At 40.6% G+C, this 26,629-nt stretch overlaps 1 protein-coding gene across 2 annotated transcripts in view; it reads left to right on the forward strand.

Annotated features, from left to right (window-relative positions):
* Positions 1–26,629, forward strand: part of LOC129194286 (plexin-A1-like) — a 316,667-nt gene that overhangs the window by 119,665 nt on the left and 170,373 nt on the right. The window lies entirely within an intron of this gene.

Below are 26,629 nucleotides of genomic sequence, written 5' to 3' on the forward strand. Positions count from 1 at the left end.
GTCTGACCGTCATCTTAGATAGAAGGCTAAATTCATCATACAGCAACCTCAAAAGGTAGCTAAGAAATATACAATAAAATCAGCTCCCTTTGGAGCTGAGCTCAAGAGCTCCCTCTGGTGGCCTGGTAGCCATGGCTGCTGGGCGGCCATTGGCTAAAGTACTGCTCTGCTGGGAAGAAATGCATTATGGGCTATTATTTTATATTGTATATTTGGGATATTACTGTATATTCTGGGATATTATAGTATATTTCTTAGCCACCTTTTGAGTGTTAAGTTGGTGCACGAGGATTTTAGCGTTCTTTGTGAAATTGAGTAATGACCTCCTGCGATTTCCGATGGGTTGACAAGCTCGTCGTGAGTTCCTGTATAGCTCGTAATTGGCTCCTGCCAAAGAAAGAGCTACTGTTTCCTCATTGACTCACGAGCAGCACAGTATTTAACAGATTAGTAGTACTAAAGTATAGGAGATGTCACAAGTATAAATAAATTAGCCACACCGCTGTATAAGCCGCAGGTTTCAAAGTTTAAGAAAAAAGTGGCAGCTTATACATCGGAAATTACGGTACTTGTTAATGAATGAGCGTGTGATCAAAGAGAGGGAGCACTGTGGTAATGTTGCGTAAATACCAACGAGCACAAAATATAACAATTGACAAAATAATTGATCACCCCAGACACAATGCAAACACCTAAATTGTTTCTTTCTCTCATAAGCATTTCATGGTGCAGGACTACTTGCATTGTCTTCCACACAGTCATGCACATAAACTCCCGGTTGCATCAGTATCAGAATCGATACATAACTAAAAGCAAAATACCTTCTCTTGAAATGAATTGAAGATTTCCTTGACAGAGAGAGAGAGGGAGAGAGAGAGAGAGAGGACAAAAATACAAACAAAGAGTTCATGAAAAGGAAAGAAGAGGAGGCATGGAGAAAAGGATCGACGGCTCATACAGAAATAGAAACAAACCAGCGAGTTAAGAGAAAGAATGGATGTTTAGATGGATTTTTTTGTGGAAAAATAAGCTAGGGGATGTTGTGAACATCGTAGGAACGACATTTAGATACAACAAATAAAAGTAAATTTGAATTGTCACATGTAAAATGAATGCCTTGTTGCACTGTTCCATAGGGGTACAAAGGTAATAGTATAAATAATGGCTTTGAATCGATGGTCCCACAGTCTGTTATTTGTAGTACCTCAACAAATTTTAATGTTCTGTATTTCCCAACATCCTCCTCTTGTTTCTAATCCGGTGTGTGTACATGAGTGCATTTCACCATGAGGGTCAAAGCATTGAATGGTGGGTTTTGTGAAGCCCTGGTGTGTTTCACATGCAGATCAGCCACATAAGCCTCTTCACTGAAGCTTTCAGGAGCACCTTCTATAGTCTTCAATTGCTCAACACAACCCATTGGTCCTGTTACAGCAGCTGGCTGACTGGCCACCAGTTTTCTTTTCAGTGCATGCAGTGCTGGCTGGCTGTGGTGGCTATGCCTGTTGACTCAAACAATAGCATTGTGTATAAATGTTTGTGTGTGTGTGTGTGTGTGTGTGTGTGTGTGTGTGCGAGTGTGTATTTCTGTGTTTTTGTGTGTGGCGCTCTAAAGATGTATTCAGACATTTCAAAAGATGTGTTCTCAGTCCAGGTTTTGCATAAGGATTACATCCGTCCCTCACTACATCGTGATTTAAACATTGCTCGTATGCTGTATATATGGTGTTTAAAAATAATAATAAATAAATGATTTCTGTTTTGGGCTGCACTGTGATCTAGTGGTTAGCATGTTGGCCACACAGTCACAGTCTAGAGATCGGGAAGACCTGGATTCGAATCTCTGTTGGGCATTTCTGTGTGGAGTTTGCATGTTCTCCCCGTGCGTTTGTGGGTTTTCTCCGGGTACTCCGGTTTCCTCCCACATTCCAAAAACATGCATGTTAGGTTAATTGGAGACTCTAAATTGTCCATTGGTATGAATGTGAGTGTGAATGGTTGTTTGTCTATATGTGCCCTGCCATTGCCTGGCGACCAGTCCAGGGCGTACCCCGCCTGTCGCCCGAAGTCAGCTGGGATAGGCTCCAGCATACCCCCTCGACCCTAAAGAGGAGACAGGGCATAGAAAATGGATGGATGGATGGATGGATTTCTGTTTTGTGGTTGACTATGGCCTATTATTAGTAAAAAAAATATTGAAAGACAAGTTATATGTAGCCTGCGACCCTAGTGAAGAAAATTAATGAATGCAAATGAATGCAAATTATATGTAGTATTGATGAGACCTGTCAAAGCGCCTGTACAAGTGAAAGACCATTTGCCATTTACCTTCACACTGCATGTAGTCAGCCATGGCATGTCTGACATGATTCTGCGTGGAAGTGGTAAGTTTTTGGCTTCTTACTTTGTCCTCCTTCCCCACTCCGTTTGAAAGGCTTTCTTAACTTTAGAGTAAATAAATTGGAGAGGCTGACTAGTTAGCTTGCTGTGCTCGCGGCAGCTGTCTGTTATGTCCCTGCAGTGATCCTGTAGCCTGTGCAATGTGTGTATTTCATGTCTACAGGGCTCTAATAATAGTAAAAATGTATTAAACAGGTTTTCTATGCTCTAACTACAAACATATTCTGTTTATTAATATTGAATCTACTACTTCGCAGAAATTCACTTATCACGGTCGGGTCTGGAACCGTTAACTGATGACTGTATTTTGTATTTAAATCAACATGCCAGGGTTGTCATAGCGTCTCAATACAGTCAAAATAATGTTTTTTTTTACCTATTCAATGTGTTTTTGACAAGTGAATCTACATTTATTGTAATTCCAATCCCAATATACTGTACTGTAGGACGACCATAAATATAAGACGATCCTTCTTTTGCAATTCAAAAAAAGAATAATATAGTTTTTTAAAATTAGATTTATAATGTTGGTGAAATAACTGAATAAATGAATAGTAATAAAAGGCTGTTTAGTTTGACTCAGCTTCAGTGATCGCAGTTATCTTAAAACTTGCATCATAACCCTGTCTGTCACTAACAACTTTTGAGACACTTTTTTTTCCAGCGCGTCTCTCCAGGTCAGTGGAGTGTGTGAGTGAGGAGAATAAAACCTCTGGCAACGTACTACTTACTATATCTCAATCCAAACACTTATTTTTGTTTGTTTTTACTTTCACTGATTCAGTGTGCCACAGATTAAATTGCATGATTTTTCCCCAAGTTTATTTTGTCATAATTTGAAGGCATGTCAAGAAATGTCATTGTAATTTTGACAGATATTAAGGGTATCCATACATCGCAAGAACTAATAAATATACTAATTTGCAATACAATTTGTTTTAATGTTATTTGCAGGCTACATGATCCTTGAGTCAGTTTTGACAAAAAAGTATAAGCATTTTAAATACAAGGAAACATATTTTTTGGGTTAACTTAAACTTTGTTTGCAATAAATGAAAGTTTGCTCACGTTGATGGAATTGTAGTATATTGCTCAACTTCCTACTAAATTCGTATAAAAACACACATTTATTAGGTTCTCACTTTTGTTAATGAGTCTGCCAGTGTTCTTAATTTAATTTCCATTTTACAATATTTTAGTTCAAAATAAATATATATACATACAACATTCAAATGTTTGCACCAAATTTGTCAAATGTTCCTTATCTTAAAGTTAATACTGTCATTGGTTTATGAATTTTCTATAACTACCTTTTCAACAGTTTCAAAAGCGCTTACTATATAGGCAGTGCTTGCTTGTGTTACCTAGTGTTGTGAGGTCACTGATGATTAGCTCAATTTATGAATATGTTCGTGTGTGTGTGTGTGTGTGTTTGATGGGTATTGATCGTCACCTTATTACATCTTTGTTAGGGCATGTTGAAATATCAAGGTATAATGTTGGATTAAAATGCTGTATTAAAAGGGAGAATCTTCCATCTGTTTAACCAGAATCAATGGTAAACTACAAAGCTCAACTCTTCTGGACCCCTTAAAATTGCAGGCTCCATCCTTTTCCTCTCTCCTCATTAAAGTCGGCTGGCTGAGCTGTCCTTCCAGAAAGATAATTGAAAGCAGGGAGAAAAGGCAAATGTTGCTTTAATCTCATTTGCAGGGGAACAATGGGCCTGGGACTATGTGAAATTCATAAAAGTGTCTTTAATGCAGTTGAATTTAATGAGGTAATTTGCGACATCGCGAGATGATGTCCTGCTGTGTATGAGGGCACGCACACACACACACAGACACACACTTTTTTTTCTTCAAGATTTTGTGTGTATGGACACTAATAATGCGGAAGATAAATCTTATTCAGCAATTTAACTGAGTGGCGTATAATGAGTAATCCATTTAGTTACAGAAACCTCCATGTACTTTAGCGCAAACAGACTTATTAGTCAAGGTGGATGGGCTTATTTAAAGCTCCAGTGGTGTCAGAAGTGGGATAGTGTACTGTCAGGTGCAGTGAGCCCCGTGGAAAGGACCATTAAAACAGGTGGCCCATGTGTAATTGACCCTGTAGATGTGTGGAGCACTAGGAGGATTGGAATGGTTAGGACATGTGTCCACCTCCGAAACTGGCTTGTCATGTGACAGAGCACGTGGATACGACAGGTGTGTACAATCCAATCCACTTTATTTATATAGCACATTTTAGAAACACAAGCGCTGCACAATGTAGTAAAACAATAAATAAGTAAAAGTACAAAATTAATACTGTAAAAACTAATAATGCAATAAAAACAAGAACATTCAAAACAACAAGTAATAAATCAAAGAAATAAGTAAAAAGAACAACTTGGATAAGTAAAACCAATCAAAACTAAAAGAAAATAATAAGAGACACAGAGGACCACACAACTCAGGCCGAGTTAAAAGCCAGAAAATAGAAGTGGGTTTTAAGACGAGACTTAAAGCATTCAACTGTGGGGGCCGTTTTTACGTGAGGGGGGGAGAGTTCCACAGCTTGGGGCCGACTACAGAAAAGGCCCGGTCTCCCATAGTCTTAAGTCTGGTCTTGGGCACCACTAGTTGGAGCTGGCCTTCGGATGTCAATGAGCACGCCGGAGTGTAAATTTGGATGAGGTCAGAGATTGAGGGGCCAGTCCATTCAACGCCTTAAAAACAAACAAGAAAATTTTAAAATCAATTCTAAAGCAAACACGAAACCAGATCAGGGAGGTAAGAATTGGGGTGATGTGCTCCCTCTTTTTGGTTCCTGTTAAAAGCTGTGCCGCAGAGTTCTGGACTAAACTGTAAGAGAGAGAGTGATATGTGGCTCATTCCAAAGTAAATTGCGTTACAGTAGTCCAGACGTGAGCGTGCATGACTTATTCAAAATGCTAGAAGATAAAAATGATTTGATTTTACGTAAAAGCCGAAGATGATAAAAACAGGATTTTACAACGACGTTGGGTTTTTATTAAGCTTAAAATCACTGTCAATTATGACGCCAAGGCAGGAGGCTATAGGACGTACATGGTTCATGAGAGGGCCCAAGTCCATAAGGGTGCCACTGTGATTAAGGAAGATAACCTCTGTATTCCCCTCACTGAGCTTTAAGAAATTTTGAGCTCACCAGACCTTGACGTCCCTTAAGCACTCGAGAAGGGATGTCAAGTGGGATCAGGTACAGACCAAACAGGACGGGCCCAAGAATTGATCCCTGGGGGACACCACAGTCAACAGGGCCGGTGGATGAGGTGGAGTACTCTAGTCCCACAGCAAGGCATCTCCTGACAGGTAAGACCTAAACCACTCAAGAACAGTCCCCCTGACACCCACAGTTTTCCAAGCAAGGTAAAAGAATAGGATGGTCCACTGTGTCAAAAGCAGCAGTCAGGTCTTAAAGCACTAAAATGGCTGAACCACCAGAATCTGTCTTTTAAAATAGGTCATTAAAAACTTTTAAAAGTGCAGACTACTATGAAAGGCTCCTTAACCTGACTGGAAGGTGTCTAAAATCTCATTTTCATCTAAAATGGGTAGTATCTGTGCAAGGACGCTTTTCTCGAAAATCTTTGAGACAAAAGATAGTTTAGAAATAGGCCGATAATTTGATAAAAGTGAAGGGTCAAGACCTGTCTTTTTAAGCAAAGGTGCAGCAGCAGCATTTTTGCAAAAGAATGGCACAATACCAGAGGACAGGCTGCTGTTGACGATATTACACACATGGGGCCTAATAGTTGCCCATAGGTGTGTACATGATCTACTGTAGTTGCAATGCAAGAATGTCTGGCTCTTGGTTGTCATGGTCAGTGTACATATTTTCCTATCCAAATAGACTTGAAGGAAGTATTGGTTGAAAGTGTGGTTAATTATTTGACAAATGTGTGACAAGTGTGATCATTAACGTTAAGGTGCCGCCAGCCCCTGTCGCAAGGGCCTTTAGAACTGATCACGCGTGTGCAATCGACCTTGTAGATGGGTGGACTTGACATGACAAGTTATGAAAAATTCTAACGGTGTCAGAAGTGGGATCATTGACAAATTGCTGTGGAAGCCTGTTGGAAGGACCCTTAGAACAGGTAACCCATGTGTGATCCCTGTAGATGGGTGGAGCACTAGGAGGATTGGAATGAGTATTGTATGGGACGTGTGTGTGTGTGTGTGACGGAACATTACTACGGTTCCATATGCGATCTAGCTACGAAACGTCTGGCTCTATGTTGTCATGGTCAGCGTACAGATTTTTCAACCATATAGACCTTATTCAAGCCTTGGCTGAAGGTACTAACGTTAATTTTGTGACAAATGGTGTCAGAAGTGGGACTTACCTGTAAAGGCCTGTGGCAAATGTTAAAAGTGGGAATGATAACTTTTAGGTGTGGCAGGCTGCACACACAAACTTAACAGTGGAGGTGCTGCTTCGTTTCCTGTGCAGAAGCTTACAGCAGTTTAACTGCGCTGTCACTCAGCCTCGGTCAGCTGGGGAGAGTGTAGCAAGTGAATACTGATTGTAAAAACAAGGAAAACAGGGAGAGATTAAAAGCAGATGGATGCATAAGAGCAGGGAGAATTATTCACCGGGAAGAGAGACAGGTGAAAGAAAGAGAGCCACTCTGTATAGGAATGCAGTTTAACATTAACAGCATTATTTTGGTCTGGTCTTCACTGACTGCAAATCATTGCTAACTAAGGCTGAGTTCAAACTTGTGGTTCGATATTCTGGTCCGGACCAAAAAAAAGATACTTGGTGAACACTTTGGTGTGGTTTGGTTAGCCTTTACATAGGCCTGTCCCAATAATCAATAAATCAATTAACCGCATGATAAATAAAAACAAATTTGATAATTATTCCGGCCTCGATATGCATATGTGTTTGTTTTCATCCTCTCTCTCTACCAAACAGGCTGGATTACAAGAGTGTTTACTGTGTGCATCTGTCTCGACACCTGGGAATGTTGGTTCTATAGTGGAATGAATGAGTGAACCTTCTTGTCAGTCATGCAGTCTCCTTGTCCCAGTGGGGGGAGGCGTGGCGCTAGTGAGTACACACACAGACTGCTGCAAGTGAGCGTCATAAGGAGTAACAAGCGAGCAAACACAAACGGGTGATTCTCCTGAAAGGAATACTTGTGACAGTGACAGTCACTTTGAGAGTCATGACGCACAGACTAGTGATTTGAAGACATAGCCATGTGAAAATATACTGCAAACATATTGAATGAACAGAGGAAACAGTGTTAAATCCTTTTTTCGTGCCTGTTGTGTATAAAACACGAGCTGATGTCAATTTCAATTCGTTTGCGCATCGTTATTTTGTAACACAAAAACGTTTGTGACAAATAAAATGAAATAAATAATACAAAACGGTGGACCTTATGTTTCAGCTGCTGTGATTCCCGATGTATAACACCTCATTGTGCACCAAACGCATTTTGCTGCATTTGACCAATTTGAGACAAAATGTTACACCTCATTAAATGTAAACAGCGTATTCAACACAGAGTGTTGCTAAAAGTAATCAAGGATGTGTATATGCAAATGAGCTGAAGTCTGCATTGACATACAATGTGAACTTCCCAGGTTATTTCTCAGTTTTCTTGTCAATATTCAAATTATAAGAAGATAAATATATAAAAAAATATAATATAATAATACAAAAATAAAATAGCCGCACGGTGGCCTAGTGGTTAGCATGTTGGCCACATAGTCAAAAGATTGGGAAGATATGGGTTCGAATCTCTGTTGGGCATCTCCTTGTGGAGTTTGCATGTTCTCCCCGTGTGTGCGTGGGTTTTCTCCGGGTACTCCGGTTTCCTCCCACATTCCAAAAATATGCATGTTAGGTTAATTATCAACTCTAAATTGTCCATAGGTATGAATGTGGGTGTGAATGGATGTTTGTCTCTTTGTGCTCTGAGATTGGCTGGCGACCAGTCCAGGGTGTACCCCGCCTGTCGCCCGAAGTCAGCTGGGATAGGCTCCAGCATACCTAGTGAGGAGGATAAGCAGCATAGAAGATAGATGGATGGATAAATAAAATATAAAATAAACAAGATGAAAAGTAACACTGAATCAGAAATATTATGAATGAATGTGATTTTGATTTAAGTGCAGTTTTTGCTAAAAGATACTGAGAGTCCATTTTATTTTCATGTGTTTTTTTTTTTTATTTAATGCTTTTGTCATTCCAATTACAATGTTAAATACGCTTGAAAAGTTTTTTCTTTTATATTTTTGATATGGTGTACTCACAATTATTATGCCTATTATTATCATTACATTAATGAAAAAATGGTCTCAAAATAATGTTGCCAATAATATTGCTTATCGGCAATAATTTGTAGGACAATTATCGTTCAGCAAAATTTGTTATCATGACAGGCCTACCTTTACGCTAGTATTCCGTCATGGGGCCAAAAGCTGTGCAGTACAGAACATACACATAAAGTGATTACTTGATTGGGCTGCTTTTGTGATACTGTGATGTGTTACTTGTCCTAACTCAAATATTCAAAGCCAAAATGTTGTCTGCTGCAAATTTTTATATTCTGCTGTATTTCGCGTCTTAGATTTTAATAAAAGCTTCTAAAATGTGCTTGTATAGCATACCGTTGTCACATACAGAGGGAGAGAGAGCAGAGCAGAGTGACAGCACGTCTAATGCCTTTTTTTCTCTGACATATTTATCATTTGTACATGCTTTTTACTGTCATTTTAACCCTACCAGAACCTTGCATGAGCCATCTCCAGCTCCCAGATATGAGCTAATTCATGTGATCATTCACGTATCTTTCCAAACATGACCAAGCATTAAACATATTCATTGAACTACCACTCAATTACGTCTGATGATATAGAGTGATCTTTATCTCCTAGATTTAAAAAACAATCCTGCATCAAACCAGCGCCTCTCGGCTCCATTAGCCCAGAGATGAGGCAACATTAGCTTGACGAAGGTGAGTCACCTTCCCGCCAGCTCCGTGAGGTTAATAACACTCTCGTCTTCCCAATGGCATGACGTGCATCATCTCAGTGCACAGATATGATATATGTACGTGTGTGTGTGTGTGTTCATGTACTGCATGTGTGTGTTCATGTATGGGAGTCACGCTGGGGAGCAGCCAAGCAGTAATCGAAACCCTGCCCAGTAAATTGATATCGCTCAGCGGGACGCCATGTCAACTTTATAAATGAGTATGATAGTGTGTCATGTGATTCTTCTGTACATGTTATTAGAAGATGTCTTTTGTAGACATGATTTTACGTTAAATCAAGCTACATGCTCTCATAAAAGCACATAGGGTACTATCATGAACAATGCTCATCAAAGGTCAGGTTAGCTACGCATATTGCTTTTATTTTTGGATTTTAAGTTTTATTTCTATTACTTCTTTCATTCAAAATGGATATATTTTGTTTGTTTTTCCGGCTTGTTAAGCATTTTCATTGAATAAAAAAAAATAAAATTGTATCAGTGATTAATGATTAAAACAATGTTATTAATCAGTGGTAAAAACAGAAATACTAAGTTCTAATGGTTGAACTTTTGCCATCATCAAACTTTTGGAAGATGTTTTAGTGACCATAAAAGTGCTCATGACAGCAAAACACGTTAATGTTATTATTTTTGCAGCAACGTTGAAAGCCATATTTCCTGTTAGATGTGTGTGTTAGATGTGTGCTTGAATGTTGACATATTTAACCTTCTTTAAATGTTTCTCCACTGAAAAACAATCCTATGGGAGACTGGAGAAGAAGGTTTCCTGACTGACTCGCGAGCAGCACAGAAATTTAAGCGATTAGTAGTAGTTCTGAAGTAAAGGAGATGTCACGAGATTTGAACATAGCCATAAATTAGCTGCACCGCTGTATAAGCGTATAAGGGTTCAAAGTTCAAGAAAAAAGTAGCGGCTTATACACCGGAAATTATGTTATATTGTCTTTTGTTGTTGTTACATATTTTTTTATATCACGCCCATTTGGTGGCAGGCTTTTGCTCGAACACTCAAACAGATGGAGCAAGCCTGTTCACATTTCCAAACCATTTGCTGCGTCTGATTCTTCATTACTATATTCAGCACATTTCAAGGACAATTGTTTTGATACTGTGCTTCAGATTAAGGAAAGTTTGGGACTGAATGTGTATTACCGGAGGGTGCTTCTACCATCAGCTGTCCCGACTATCTTTCCTCGACACAGACCGGGGAAAACGCAAGCGCTGACGCAGATGGAAATAAACAAAATGTCAAAAACCCAGAAGAAAAAAGTGCCACGGTGGCAGTAAGTGAAGCTACATTTTTCTACTAGATATTGTATTAATCTAATAATGATATGGGTGTCAAATTTCAAGGCTAGCTAAACAGGGGCCGCTGTCCACTCGTCTTGTATCTCGCAGTCTGTGCAATGTCAATCACTGCCAGTCAAACAACATACATGTTATTTTTTCTGTGGGTTATAGCAGATGCTCAGTGAACTGCTTTGTCCGACAGTGGCTATTCTGTCAATGTTGAAAAACTGATGTATACGTGTATGTAGTAGCAATGTACAATATACCTGTATTAATAACTACTCATCACAACGCACTATGAATGTTATTATTGTGTTGTTGTCGTATTCCAGGCGTGACATCACAGCCAAAATGGCTATGGTTCGGAAAAGTCGTTTGATAACCACAACTCGTATTTTATTTATTTAATTATTTATTTTCACTCGTAGGTGTTTACTGGCAGATGACAACACTATGACAAAAATGTTTTAGTCAGAGAATACATTCCTTTTATTATTGCTTTTTTAAAACATTTTTGGTGTTATTAGCACTTTCAGCATAGTTGCTTTCAATGTCCCAAATAAGAACTGTGGACCACCGGGGCATGGTGCACGAAAGCAAATAACAGCCGTGTCTCTAATTACCGCCAGGTCAAAAATACATTGACATTAACAGCTGTGGCTTTAGGCAACCTCCTGATATATTTTTTATTGACTAACAAGATGGCCATAGCTGCATTTGAAGTATCGTGAGTAGTCAGCAACCTAGCAGCTTAATCTACTTCTGCGGGCACATTGAAATGTCGCCACTACATTATTGATGTGAAACTCATGCATATTATACATGCAGTACTGTAATTTACAATGAACTCATTAGCAGCATTGCTCCTTACCGCTATTACAACATTGGTTCTGTTACTGCTACTCTTTTGTAATAAATGACCATTTAGTCAAAGAGGTATGTTTTCCTTTCCACTGTCATTCACAGCAAATCATTAATAAAGTTAATGTCAGTCTGAACCCCAAAATGCAGAGTGAAAAACACACATACAAACGGTTGATAACAAAAAGAGTCTTTAATAAAAAAAGGTGTCCAACTCCAGGTAACCAGAGTTCCAAATGCAAAAAATACAAAATATATATGAGAGTCCAGAACAAAAGGTAATAACCAAAAAGTACAACAAAAAAACACTGCAGCAAACGTGTTACAGAGAAAAAAGCTAAGCAAAGGCAAGGACGGAAATCACTGCCGAGAACCAGGCAGGAATAACTAGCGGTACGTGCTAGCAAGCAGCGAGATCACCTGCTAAACAAAGCTACTCACAACACAATGGTAGGTAACAACGAGGCAAAGCGCAATACTGGAAGCAGGTTTGGCACAGGTTGCAGGAGAAGAGCTGGGAACAATCTGGCGCCGGAGTGTTGGCTTCCCATGACTTAAGAGCAGATCAGGTGATTGATTGCAGGTGCGTGTGTCGCCAGCTCCGACTCAGCAAGGCAGTATGCACTTAAAAAGAACAGACCGCAGGCGGCAGCAGAGTGACAACACAGATCATGACAGTTAAATCGTTATAAGTATATATTGAGTTTACACATATTGGAAAAAAAACAACCTCTCTTCAATTATCACCTGCTTCCAATTACTGCCACATCTTCTTTTGCGGTTTACGTAAATAAATGACCTGGCTATCATTACAGTATATACACTAATTTGAATGTACCGTCATGGCCAAAAGTTTCGAGAATGACAATATAAATTTTCACATAGTCCGCTGCCTCAGTTTTTTTGATGCCGATTTGAATATCCTCCAGAATGTTGTGATAAGACTGATAAGATGAATGGCAATGAACTGCCAAGTCTCTCTTTGTCGTGAAAATGAACTTAATTCCAAAAAAAACATTTCCACTTCATTTCAGCCTTGCCACAAAAGGACCAGCTGCCCTTGAGGGTGCTGACATGGACAAAGGCTGGAGATGACCTGGTTAAGTGAGAATAACAGACCGGGAGCTTTAAAAGGGGCGTGGTACTTGCTGTTAACCAAGGTTACCTGCAAGGAAACAGGTGCAGTGGTCATTGCTTTGCACAAATAGGGCTTCACAGGCAAATATATTACTACTAATAAGATTGAACCTAAACCAACCATTCATCAGATCATTAAGAACGTCAAGGAGAGAGGTTCAGTTGTTGTGAAAAAGGCTTCAGGGCACCCAAAAAAGTCCAACAAGCGGTTGGACTGTCTCAGAAAGTTGATTTAGCTGCGGGTCGGGCCACCACCAATGCAGTGCTTGCTGGGGAATGGTAGCAGGCTTTTGGAAGATGGCCTGGTGTCAAGAAGGGCACCAGAGGAGCCACTTCTCTCGTAGACAAACATTAGGACAGACTGGTATTCTGCAAAAGATACAGGACTCCTAAAGACTGGCGTAAAGTCATTCTTTTCTGATGAATCGCCTTTCCGATTGCTTGGGGCGTCTGGAGGAGAGCTTGTCTGGAGAAGAAAAGGTGAGCGCTACCATCAGTCCTGTGTCAGGCCAACAGTAAAGCATCTTAAAATAATTCCTCTGTGGGGGTTGCTTTTCAGCCAAGAGAGTAGGCCCACTCACAATTTTGCCGACAACACATCCATGAATAAAGAATTGCATCAAAACAACCTCTGAGGGCGACTTCTCCCAACCATCCAAGAACAGTTTGGTGACAAACAATGCTTTTTCCAGCATGATGAAGCACCTTGCCATGAGGCAAAAGTGGTAACTGGCTCGGGGAACAAAACATTGCCATTTTGCGTCCATGGCCAGGAAACTCTCCAGACCTTAATCTCTTTGAGAACTTCTGGTCAATCCTCAAGAAGCGGGTGGACAAACAAAAACCAGCAAATTCTTACAAACGTCAGCCATTGATTATGTCACGTGGCGGTGTGGGCATGACCACAAGATGCAGAGACGGGACCCAAGTGCAGGTACAAGTCTTTAATTATACTTCAAAATCTAAACAGAAAGCTGGGAAGCTCGCAGGAGGCATGTAACGAGATTCAGGCGGGCAACAGATACGTGTAGCAAGCAAAAAATGACATGCAGCAAGCATGATAAAAAAAAACACGCCGACGCCAGATCACGCCACCGGCTGCACTAAGTATCACAAACTCAAATAAGCAACACATGCTCGTAATTAAGGAAGTAAAGGCGAACGAGAACAGAGCATAACAAAACCGGAAGTATAACAAAATTACGAAAGAACAAAAAGAACCAAGGAGAAAACAGAAACCAACAAGCTGTCACACTGGAAGTAATGTGGAGCGTGACAGATTATGCAGTAATGGGCTGCCAGAAGTCAGGATGTGACCCAAAAGTGAATTGACAGCATGCCAAGGTGAACTGAAAAAGAAGGGTCAACACCGCAAATATTAACTCTTTATATAAACTTAACGTAACTGCCAATAAAAGCTTTTAACACAAAAATGCTTGTATTTATACTTCAGTATACCATAGTTACATTTGACCAAAATATCTGAAAACACTGAAGCAGCAAACTTTGTGAAAACCAGTACTTGTGTCATTCTCAAAACTTTTGGCCATGACTATAAGTGCAAAAGGTTGTGAACTCCTGTTTCAATGCAAGTGCCGGAGAAATTGTGGTATAGCGGAGGTCTTTATGGATACACTGGTAGTTGAATTTGGCTTGACTGACATGGCCTCCCACAGCTGACGTGATGTATTGACTTCTTTAGACAGCAAACTGTTGCAACTGAATCAAGAGTGCCTCTGGTGGTTGCAGCCAAGTAGTGCACACCATTTTGCCACAGTTGCTTCAAGACATGATTAATCATCAATCTACACATGATCGACAGCCCAATAATCATTTGTAATAGGTGTATTTTCCCTTAATTATACTGTCTAATATGTCTACCAGGTTAAATGGTGCCTTTTACATTGTACTTTCCTCTGCAGTGTTCTCCAGCAGAAAACCTCTCAGTCCTCCATTGTGATATGTAACAATTCCCGGGATTGTTTCGTTCACCTTTTTTCCCATTTAACTGATTCTGCCACTGATCTTGCCCAACGATATGAAGTGACGCTAATGGAGCGTTCCCTAATCTGCTCCGTCCATCTATCACGTATAACCTGTGCTATCAGTCTAGAGCAGTTGCGGGGTGATGTGTGAGAAGGGGTGGGAATGATGGGAGTACTTCCAGTCATTTTCCCTGGTCGACATTCCTCATAAGGATTGGTAATAACCATTGGCTTGAGTGTAATCTTTTGCAGTGATGAGCCGGCTCACAGCCAGCCTTGACCCTTGTGACCCTGTTGCTGCTGCTGCTGATGATGTCATTTCCTCTAATGGCTCTTTTGTCTTAATGTGGAGGTGTGGGGTTTTTTTGTGAGTTGGAGGTCAAAAGCTTTGAGCTCATCTGTCTTCTCAGCACACTGATTGAATCCAATGAACAAAGAGCCATACAAGCAGGAGCAAAGTTCGGTGAACCTGTGTGCGTGCGTGTGTGTGTGTGTGTGTTACGAGGTTTCAGCTACTTCCAGGTTTTTGGTATTAATGAGCAATGCTCCTGTGGGGCGTGCCAGCAGTGTTGGCAAGCGAGTTCTTTACTGCAGCATTTTTAGCATCCCAATAACGACCTCTCACTGCATCTCTAAATACACAAGCTTTATCTGCTGGCTTCATTTCTTCTCTTACTCTCAGTAAAGTCAGGGTTAATACAGTACATAGAAGATGATACCTTGAATCTTACTTTTCAGTTATTTATTTATTAGGGATAGTGCATATTAATGAATATCTGCAACAAATACAGATGTAATATACCAGATTATAGCACAACTGCTAATTTAAATGACAATGCAGACACTGAACATTATTGTCTAGTACAGTACAGTACAGTGCATTGGAATTTCATTTTTAAGTGACACCTCAGAAATGTTTTGCTCTGCACGTACCACCATTTTTGCTCCCAGCATTGGTTTAGCTTAATTTATGTGGCTTGCTGGTTCATAAGCCAATTAACACAGGGTAATTGGCTTATGAGGTGAATTAAACATTATTATTTCAGAAAAGCAATATATTTGTACTATTATTTTATGTGTATATGTTCCTAAGGGCCCTGTCACACCTTGACGATTTAGGCAGCGCATGCCTGACGTGATCATTTTGATGGCATACGTTGAACTGACAACGTTTTTTTTGCAATTTTGGGCGTGTATACATACCGTATTCATAACGAGTTCGACGTATACATGACGTATTAGTAACTTATATAGAACGTTTCTATAACCTATAGACAACTTATATCAACAAATGCGTAGCGTGTTGCCGGCGTTCACAACTTATGCCCAATGCCTGTCACACCTTGACGATTTAGCCAGCTTACGCCAACATATGAACAATTTGGCCAATACGCTGGCGTACGTCGAATAAGTTATGGGCAAGTTTTGTATATGTTAACAGCACGCTGAAGCACGCAATAGCAATAGCAATAGGCGACGAGTGGCTGTGGCCAGCTACACTAGTGAGCGACGCGCTCACATTCAGAGCAAATTTGGGGGTATCCAATTAGTTCCAAAAAAGCGACCGGTGTTGATCGTGTACTCTTGCTAGTACTGGATCCTTCTATTATTGAAGATAAACTTACATAAATCCATCCATCCATTTTCTATACCACTTCATCCTCATTAGGGTCGCGGGGGCATGCTGGAGCCTATCCCAGCTGACTTCAGGCGACAGGCGTACACCCTGGACTGGTCGCCAGCCAATCGCAGGGCACATATAGACAAACAACCATTCACACTCACATTCATACCTATGGACAATTTAGAGTCGCCAATTAACCTAACATGCATGTTTTTGGGAATGTCGGAGGAAGCCGGAGTACCTGGAGAAAACCCACGCGCACACGGGGAGAACATGCAAACTCCACACAGAAATGCCAAGGGGAGAATCGAACCCAGGTCTTCCCGATCTCCAAGCTGTTCCTGTATTGGCCAACGTGCTAACCACCAGACCACCGTGCGGCCCACTTACATAAATGTCCATGTTAATTAATGTAAACTTAAATGATATGTTTACTCTGGCACCAACAACTTCCCATGCTGCTGTTTTTTTTTTTTTTTTTTCCTCCATGTTTACCTGCGGGCGAGTACTGAATAGCATCCTGTACGCTCATTGGCCAGTTGAACATTTTTCAACTTTCTCGGATCGCGTCACAAGCCAGCCGTGCACAAGCACAAAATTTAACAAATTTCGCAATGTTACAAAATGAAAGATGAAATTGAAGGAAATATTGCATTACAGTATTTTTTTCAATTATAATATAGTATATAACAATAATAACATATAATAATACATAATAAATATATATACAATTATTATTTATTATCCATTATAACACTAGTGGTTTCTTTAGTCTCAAAAATGTAAAAAAATCATTTAGCGTCAATTTGTGGGACAATAATAATTTCAAAACGTATCTGCATTATTTTGTGAATCAGTTAAATAAAAAAGTGCTTTTCTTAAAATTTATGTTAAAATCTTGTCTCGTTCTCGTGGACCTAATCTCATGTATCGTCTTGTTTTGTGAGTTGGGTGTTTCATGACCACTAGTGTGTCCACAATGAGTCAGTGTATTTTTTTTTTTATTCATTGTGACTAAAGTGTAACAAGTGAAAAAGTAAAATGTGAAATTAATAAATAGCATATCTACCCCTAACGCTAATTACCTGTGTGCTGATGAGGATAGTCTCATTAAATTAACTCAAAACAGATTTGACTTTTTGATGTTTTTGATTACATTCCACCTCTTTTATTTTATAATTGAATTATTGTCACATTAGCCAGATTGTACTGAGTAGCCAAGACAAAGATGCTATTACATTAAGTTCCACCGTTCTCTTTCTGTGTATACCAGAAGAAGAAAATCACCTATGTCTATGGAGTTATATTTGTGCCTTAACTTTAGGGTAGCAAAGGCAGATTTTGAGCCCTATTAACGTGTAATTATTACTGTTGTGTATGCAGGCACATCGCCGCATGCACTCTGTCACTCCCTCCCTCTCTCGCTCAACCTTTTTGCTAGCGCGGGGGAGCGAGTGGCTTTATGAGGTGAGGTTTTGGGGACTGGGCTCCTTGCTGGGGCTTGAGGGTTGCTGTCTGGATAGCGGCGAGGTGTACGGGCATGTTCAGTGGACCAAATTCGTGCCTGTTGGTCGCTGTGTGGGATTTGAGGGCACAAATGTGATAATACATTTTTTTCCAATGTTCTCGCGATTGACCGGCAAACTCCCAAAGATCGACTAGTGGCTCACGATCGACGGGTTGGCGACCTCTGATCTACAGTACTGTATATTGGACATTCATAGTGACAACAGGCACATTGTTTCCTGCAGCACCTGTGAGCATTTAAACCAGAAGAAGGACAATTTAGTGTTGTGCTTGTGTGTGCTTTCCATGGCGCCTGTGTGGTGCCACTGCTGGATGGTTGCCCCTTGCTAATCATGACATCATGCTTTCCACTGGGTCGTTTCCATCTTGTCTTCCCCTGTCTCCACATTCTGCTGCTCAACTTCTTGTTTCTCTACAGAACACTTTCCTTTTTTTATTTTTGGGGTTGTTTATCATTTCACTGAGTTTTTTTTCAGAGTGAAAAAAAAGTGAGAAAAACAAAAGGATGATGGGGAGATTAAGGTCCTGAGAGCAGGATCGGTGTCTCCTACCGCCTGGCACGGTACATACCGAGGCCCACACACGATTCTTCACATCCACATTCCTTCAGAGCTTTGCGTACAAATTAAAGTTGGCATATAATTGCAGCTTTTGCTGTTTAACAAGCATGTTTGCTTTCCCACCCTCTCTCTGCCAATATATATTATATTCCAAACAGATGGTCTTATGACACAACAGTTTTCCAAATAGTTCTGCAAAAATGTAGAACTATACCATGTACAAGTAGTGCTTGATATAAACTAAAGTAAAAAATATTCACTGTTGTAATTATTGATCTATTTATTTATTTGTCGTCTTTTTATTATTATTTGAAATAATTTTAAACATATATTATGTATTTATACATTTTTTTCATACATTTTTTTCTTCTTTTCTTTCTTTCTTATCACTGCATTTATCCATTTATCTTGGGACACATTCTCTATTTTTTTTTATCTCTTTATTAGAAAATCGTAATATTTTATCAATTGCGCAAACTAGTTGGTTGCTGGTTTATTGTTGACCGAGTTGTACAAAACTCCCTAGTTACTCAACCGGGGCTCGCGGGTATTCATCTTCTGTTAACTCATTCACTTACCTTGCTGCCGCAAGCTAAATTAAAAAGGAAACCAGGTAACATGGCATTAATTGCGCAACTGTTACTCTAACTGCAAAAGCAGCAGAACTGCTCAGTTCCTTAACTCAACTGTTTTTTTACACTTACTGTTTCTGACCAAGCTCCTTGCTAGGTAACGCCGAGCTGAGCCGAGCACTTGAAGAACTCGCTAACCTAGACTCATTTGCCAACACCGACATGAGGTGGCAGACAAGTGAATCGTGAACCTGACGTCGGCTCACGGGTTTAGTGAGTTGGATAGGTGGACTTGTTGTGCATGTGCGAGTTTCTCGGGTGACGTAGACGCCGCATTGAGTGCTCAATCATGCCGCCATATTTGATTTGGAAAGAGGAAGATGCCTAATTCTTGTTCTGCATGGAACTGTACCAACCGGTTTGTAGCCCAAACAAGATATCACAGGATTACCTTTCAAGGTAAGGCCTCAAAAAACTTTTGAATGTATTTGGCCGTTATAACATAATTTTACCAACAGAATTTTGTTTACGTGGTGGCATAATACTGTGGCATAATACCCCGGATTCCCGCAGTGAAACCACCCTCCAAAAATTAGTAAAAAGGCGATTTATTAAGTTTGGTCCATTTTTTTGGTGTTGTTCAAGGGGCAGATTTACCACATTCAAACGTATCACTGCAACAAGCCAAACATCTCAATGAGACATATATATGTCTATGGGAGTCTCAGGGTGAGTTTTTTTTTCTTGTTTTTTTTAATGCAGAATGAATGCAGTAATCAATTCACTTTAGTGAGTGACTCATCAAAAATTGAGTCAGTAAAAGGAATCGATCACTAGAGCATCACTTGAGCAAACTGTTATTAATTGTTGAGAGATGAAGAAATGGTAACATTAAATATGCTCTGCTTCTTTCTACTGCCTTTCCTACATGCTGAGTTTTTCATGTATTGTAATGTTCCTCAATGTAACTTAAGCTTTTCCGAAACTAATTACCATCACCACCCATAACCGTAGCCAAGTACCTTTTAGCTGAAAATGACTCATAACAAATTGTAAGTTGTTGTGCTGAACGATATGTGTTTAAAAAATATTTTCCGATTTGATATAATTTATATAAATTTATAATATAATAATTGGAGCATTTCTAGTACTAGCTTATAACAGTTGGCAGGCATCCTTTTTGTTTAGGACTGTAATCCTTTGTGGTCATATGTGGGATATTTCTGAGTCCCAAGCAGTCTTGAACTGCTTCAACTGTGTTCTGATCATTTAGTTCAGCCAGTGGCGTCTTCCGTACGTTTGTTTGTTACATGTTTCTCTATGTCTCGTGCTGTCTATGTGTGTTTTTGCCATGAGCTCTGCAAGTCTCACATTTTTCTGCTCTGCTTTTGATAAAATAAAAGACTTTTACCTGCACTCGGTTCCCGTCTCTCCATCCTGGGGTCACCGCCCAAACCAAACGGTGACAGAATGCTGGAACCACAAGATGACCTTGCGGAGTGCGAACCCAGTTGTTCCTCAAGGCAATGGAGGTTCACGCCGGAGGAGCCGGAGACGATAGTGTGGGGGCCAGACCCCGTGGAGTTGGTGTACCCGGGGACCGTCACTCACACACCAGTACGGCCACGATGCAGATGCACATCTCGGCCGGCCCCAGTGAAGGCTCCATGGCATTCAAAGGTGCAGTCACTCCCTCCCTCCCTCGCCACGCCAAGCCGAGGCGCAGCAGCCACACGCTGTTTTTGTGTGCCGGCCGATAGTGCAGTCTACCTGCTCAGAGTCTGCATTACTTCCAACTGTCCTCATCATCTGCACAAGTTCTGCCACCGTTGCAGTGTCAGGAGGTTGTCTCTCCACCCACTCCTGCATCACGTCAGCTCCCGACGCTCCCGGAGCCCGCACCATGTCAGCTCCAGATGCTGCTGGAGCCTGCACCATGTCAGCTCCCAACGTTCCAGGAGCCTGCACCACGTCAGCTTCCGATGCCCCCGGTGCCCGTTCCATGCCTTCTCAAGCCTCCGACACCCCCGGTGCCCGCTCCACGCCGTCTCAAGCCTCAGACGCCCCTGTGACGGGGCTACATCTTAAGCTTCCAGCACCTCCTGTGTCTGCTCCTTATCAACCCCAGTCAACTCCTGTCCCTGCTCCACGCCAGTTCAAGACCAAGGTTAAGCTTCCTCCAATCCTGGCACCACGTCTGAAGCCGCCACTTGTTCCAGGGGGGGTCAAAGCGGGAGGGACATCTGGAATCTGTCGTTGGAATGGGTGTTCTGGTACCATCAGCTGTGCGACAGGTGCTGCTTCACCTTTATGCCAGGCCAACGAGCAACTTGCTGCTTCGCCTTCACTCCAGGCCGACGAGCCGCCTCCTTCTCCGGCATCACACCAGGCTGACAAGCCGCCTGCTGCTTTGCCTCCTCACCAGGCCGACGACAAGCTCCAGCTCCGCATCCAGCTCCGCATCCAGCTCCGCCTCCTGCTCCGCCTTCATGCCACGCCGATGAGCCGCCACCTGCTCCGGCCAACGAGCTGCCTCCTGCTCCGCCTTCACGTCTGGCTGAAAAGTCATCTCTTGCGCCGCCTCCACGGCAAATTGAGGACAAGTCTTCTCCAGTTTCTGTCCCAGCTCAGCCTACGCGTCGGCCGCTGCCTTGAGTTTCTGTCCCAGCTCAGCCCATGTGCCAGCCACTACCAGTTCCTCTCCTGGCTCCACGTCAGCCCAAAACGCTCACCTGCTCTCCTGCGGCAATGACACATGACCTGCGGCTGCTCGGTCATGCGGTCCACTGGTTCCCCCGGGCATGCTGTCCTGGCCGTCCTGTGGACCACCCATCCTGTGTTACTTTGGACATGGGAAAATCTGGGATCAGTTCCTTGAGGGGGGCGTTCCTTGATGGTGGTTGGGCTGGGGGGTGGTGGTGGGTGGGCGGACTGTCACTGTCTGTGTGACAGTTCCCCTGAGTTTGGACTCTGAGTTGTGTTTATGTCTTAGTTCCGGTTTTCATGCCCTTATTTTGCCATACTTCCTGTTTAGTTCTGTTCTGTTTTGTGCTGCCTTTACTTTCCTCCTTATATGCACCTGGCGCTAATTTGTGTTCTGATGATGTCGTTTAGCCAGTGGCGTCTTCCGTTGTTAGAGCATTATGTTAGTTTTTTGCATGTTTGTCTGCCGTCAGTGTGTGTTTTTGCCACGGGCACTGCAGGTCTCCCTTTTTTCTGCTCTGCTTTTGAGTAAAAGAAAATACTTTTACCTGCACTGGGTTCCCGCCTGGATCCTGGGGTCATCGCCCACTCCAAAGCATGACAGGAAGGCTGAATTCTGATTTTTTTCTACTTTTTCCTTGTTTCTTCCCTCAGTCGTGTCGTTGGCACGTCTTTGCTTGTATTAGTACATGGACTCCACTCAGTTCCGATATTACAGTCAAGTATTTTAGGAGCCATGATGTCTACGTCTATGAAAACAACACATTGACGCTGGAAATGTTTGGCTATTGGACTTTATGGTGCTTTTATTGTGTTTGGAGCCTATAAACGGTGCTGAGAAACACATTTAGCCACACTGAAAGCGAGCGACCGTGAACATTCCGCAGAGAGGGCTGCACATGGAATACGGGCAGCGCCCAATAAAAAGCTGTCAGGAATGAGCAATGGCATGTACTTATTTTGGACAACAACACTGCTCCCAGCTCTATACTGTAAGTCATTTATATATTAAATATGATCTCTTTCCTATGAAATGGATCTTTAATGGCAGTTTGTTTGTTTTTTACCTCCATCATGCATTTATTCAGTCATGTTTCACTAGTGCATCTTGGGAGATTAAAGTAGTGTCGCTAACACCTTCATAAATGATCTTCAGAAATAAATCCCAATAATGAATTGACTGGCAGAAGATAGCATGTGAACACATTATACTTCTAAATTCGATCATACTGATCGAATACATAGGTGCTCCTTTAACTTAATGGAAAACTTAATTTTGTTCTGTAAACATAAGACTTGCTTGCGAACTATATGCCAGAACAAGATCAACTGTCGTACTCTCAACACTTTCCGTACTGTTGTTTACAATGAACTCATCATTGATTAATCCTGGCTGAGCAGTTTGCTCCTTACTGCTATTACAACATTGGTTCTGTTGTTGCTGTGTTGTGCAATATACTGTAATTGTTAATAAATGACAATGTGGTCAAAGAGAGTTCCGGTTTCCTTTCCACTTTCACATGCGCTCCAAATCAATATTAAAGTAAAAAATAGTTTTGAAAAAGTTGTTAAACATGAGTTTTTACATTTCAGAAATAACAGTGTCACTCTGGTCTTCTTTGTGCTTCAGGTAAATAAACCCCCTGGCGTTCATTAGAACATTTATGGTAGCTACAAAAATGTCTGGCAGGAAAAAAGAATCCAAGCTTTGTATCTGTAAACAACGCCATGGCAGTAATAGCGTGTCATGTCCATTCCTGCAGTTTAGATCTAGCCGTTATCTGCAATGACACAACAGTAAATAATAATAAAATAAAATACGAAGGAATTCTTGCAGATGGCCGCAGTATAAACACAAATCAATTTAATTCCCACACAAACATAGATTTTATACAGCCCCTAAACACGGCCTCTAATAGCTTGCCTCGGCTCCAACATCAATTTGCATTATAAAGATATTTATCATGTTGATAAGGTTCGTAAACACCAGTGTTTCATTTATAAAAGTGGTTCTAGAGAACATTGCTGTGGCTAGAGTCCCTCGGACCATAAAACTTTACAGCCGAGTTGGAAAGTATTTTGCTTGTTAGTGTTTGAACTATATAGCTCGAGTGAAAAACTTATAACATGTGGGTGGCACGTATAAAACAAGCAGACATGCCTTCACAGTGCTGATATTGTGCATCCAAACAACTGTTTTCTTCTCAATTTTAATGTTATTTTGCTTGCCTTTAGTGAACATATTTGTCCAGTGGTTGAGGATCATACAGTTACATTCTGTAAGGTTTACAAACTTTATCAGACACGAAGTAAAAAAAAAAAAAAAAAAAAACTTTTCTCCCTCAGGCCCAAACTGACAAAAACATCCATAAAACAATAACACGAACAGCAAAATATTCATATTTTGACTTTTTATTTGTTGAATGGGAGTTTTCTGGCTGAAGACATTAGCTAAGAAGTTGTTAGAAAGATGAATAAACTGAAATATAGAATTATAAAATAGATAAATATATAAAAATATATAAAATATAAAATGAATGGTCATTTTCATTGCTATTTATATGTTATCTGACTTTTTGGAAATGTAATTGTCTGCACCATTGTAGCATGACATCATGCATAACTGAGATAATCCTAATCAACAAAATGTAAAAACATATGAAATTATGTATGTTTTCCTCATAACTCTTCACCTAAGGTCTCTCACTCTTCTGGAACTTCCTTGTCTTGTTATCAGCTAGTATATACAGTACCTATCTGAAACAAAAAAAAACACTTTGACTCCAAATTTGGCCATGTTCTGCAGAATTTTGGGTTAAATTGTGCATATAAAGTAATGACAAAGACCACAATGAAAAAAACATGATTCAGTAAGATTTTTACTCGAAAAACATGTACCTGTGACCGTTTGAAAAAGGTTGTTAGAAAATTTAAATGTCCCATATTGTACTATCAGCACATTGGATCGATCTGGACTGTTCAGGTTGTGTTGTACATGTTGTACTACTTTTTTAAAGACTTATTTACTTTTAAATATACTTTTTTGTTTTGTTTTTTACAAAGCTGTCCTATGTGACGTGGTGGATGGATACACAGGGCGAGCTCATCTACACGAGCTAGGAATGGGTCAGAGGCGGTATCTTGTCCATTAAGAAGGAGGTTTTTTTTTACTTCATGACATCATGAAAAGCCGGGACTTCAAAAGAGATGGGTTCCCTCCAAAGTGCAGCAAACTAGTGAAGTAAGATTGTTTTCTCATGCTTAGTGCTCATAAACAGGCTCTCATTAAAAAATCCATTTTGGATAATAGAGGGCCTTTAATATTTTGGCAGTTGGGTTTGATGGCAGCATGTCTTGGCATTTTCATGAAATTTTGAATTGAAGTGGTATTTGTAGTGTATATTTCTGATGTTACAAGGCTGTCCTACTGTAATGTATACATTTAGTGCTTGCTTTTATCAGTCATGAGTGTTTACAAGTATGCAGATAGTATCCAACCTGGTATTAGTTACAGATAAAACTAGAGTCCTGTTACCTCTCCCCTTCTTGTGTCCATTACACTGATGGATGTAAGTCTATCCCACGCTTACACATACATGTGCATACGCATTCAGCTAGCCTTGCTGGTATTTAATGAAATGGCACAAGTGTCCAAGTGAGGACACACACATGCATTTTATGAAGAATTTATTAGGAAATCAAAGAAACAGGAAGTATGTTGATAACGTTCATCAACACTGGTGCTGTAGTTGCAAATATGATTCACATACAGTATGCTGTATATTCAAGATGCGAACTCATCTAGCTCCAGGGACATGAGGACGGAGGTTTTTTTCTTCATGATGTCATTAAAAGCTGTGTGACATTGCGATAAATGTAACAGCCGTCTTTGTTTTGCTGGAAAGGAGAGTACGTTAGGACCCCTTGGTGTGTGAAAACCAAAGGTAGAAAGTTCAGTGTGTGTATGTGTGTGTTTGTTGGCAGCGACTGTTCAGTCAAAGCACATTCCACCACAAGCCACAAAATCGCTCCTTGTCCTTTCTCTGGCTTCCTTGCACTTGTTTTTATCCCCACAACGATTTCTCTTTTGCGTCTAATTCCCAGCGTCAGTGGTCTTAAACTCAGCCCACTCCACACACAATGTATTGTTTCGAAAGTAAAAAGAACACTTCTCTTTATGTTAAGACTGAATTATGGTTCCCATACCGGGAAGTAATTGTTTATTTGAAGAATGCATATGGCTTTTTAAACATTTTTTGCAGGTTTATTTTAAAATGTAGCCTGAGCTGAGTCTTATCTACAATAGCTTACACAGGTAACATTACTCAGGTTGCAGGGTAAAGAAAAACACTGATACTCGTCTCTTGGTGCAACCTGATTCACTTCTTTATTAACATCCAATGTGGACGACGAAAGTGATACACAACCTTGCCACATCCCATTGCATGGTTGAGAAAATGAAGACTTGGAGCCATTTTACTGCAAAATATCACATTTCACAGTATTTTTCTTTAATGTTTAATGTGGGATGTTTGATATTCTTTATAGTCGCTTTTATTTAATTTCCATTTTTAAATTATCCTACATCTAATTGTGAAAAGTTCCATTTTTTTTTCTTTCTGTCACTTATATTCCAGCGAAGCATTTTTTTTGGAGAAATATGAAATTGTCTACTTGGGGAAAGAACAGTATGTACTACTGAAAATGCTGTAATTATTTTATTTACCTAAATGCTCAGATGCCATTTTTGGAAGCACCTGGACGGTATCTCCTTCAAGCTCGGGTCCTCTACCAGAGGCCTGGGAGCCTGAGAGTTCTGCACAGGAGCTTAGCTGTTCCCAGTATTGCTCTCTTCTGGATAGAGATATAAGAGTGGCTGTTATTTCCCATACTTGAAAACTCATTAAATATCACAACTTCATATAT

This window comes from Dunckerocampus dactyliophorus, chromosome 1, assembly GCF_027744805.1.
Source record: "Dunckerocampus dactyliophorus isolate RoL2022-P2 chromosome 1, RoL_Ddac_1.1, whole genome shotgun sequence".
In the NCBI taxonomy this organism is placed as follows: domain Eukaryota; kingdom Metazoa; phylum Chordata; class Actinopteri; order Syngnathiformes; family Syngnathidae; genus Dunckerocampus; species Dunckerocampus dactyliophorus.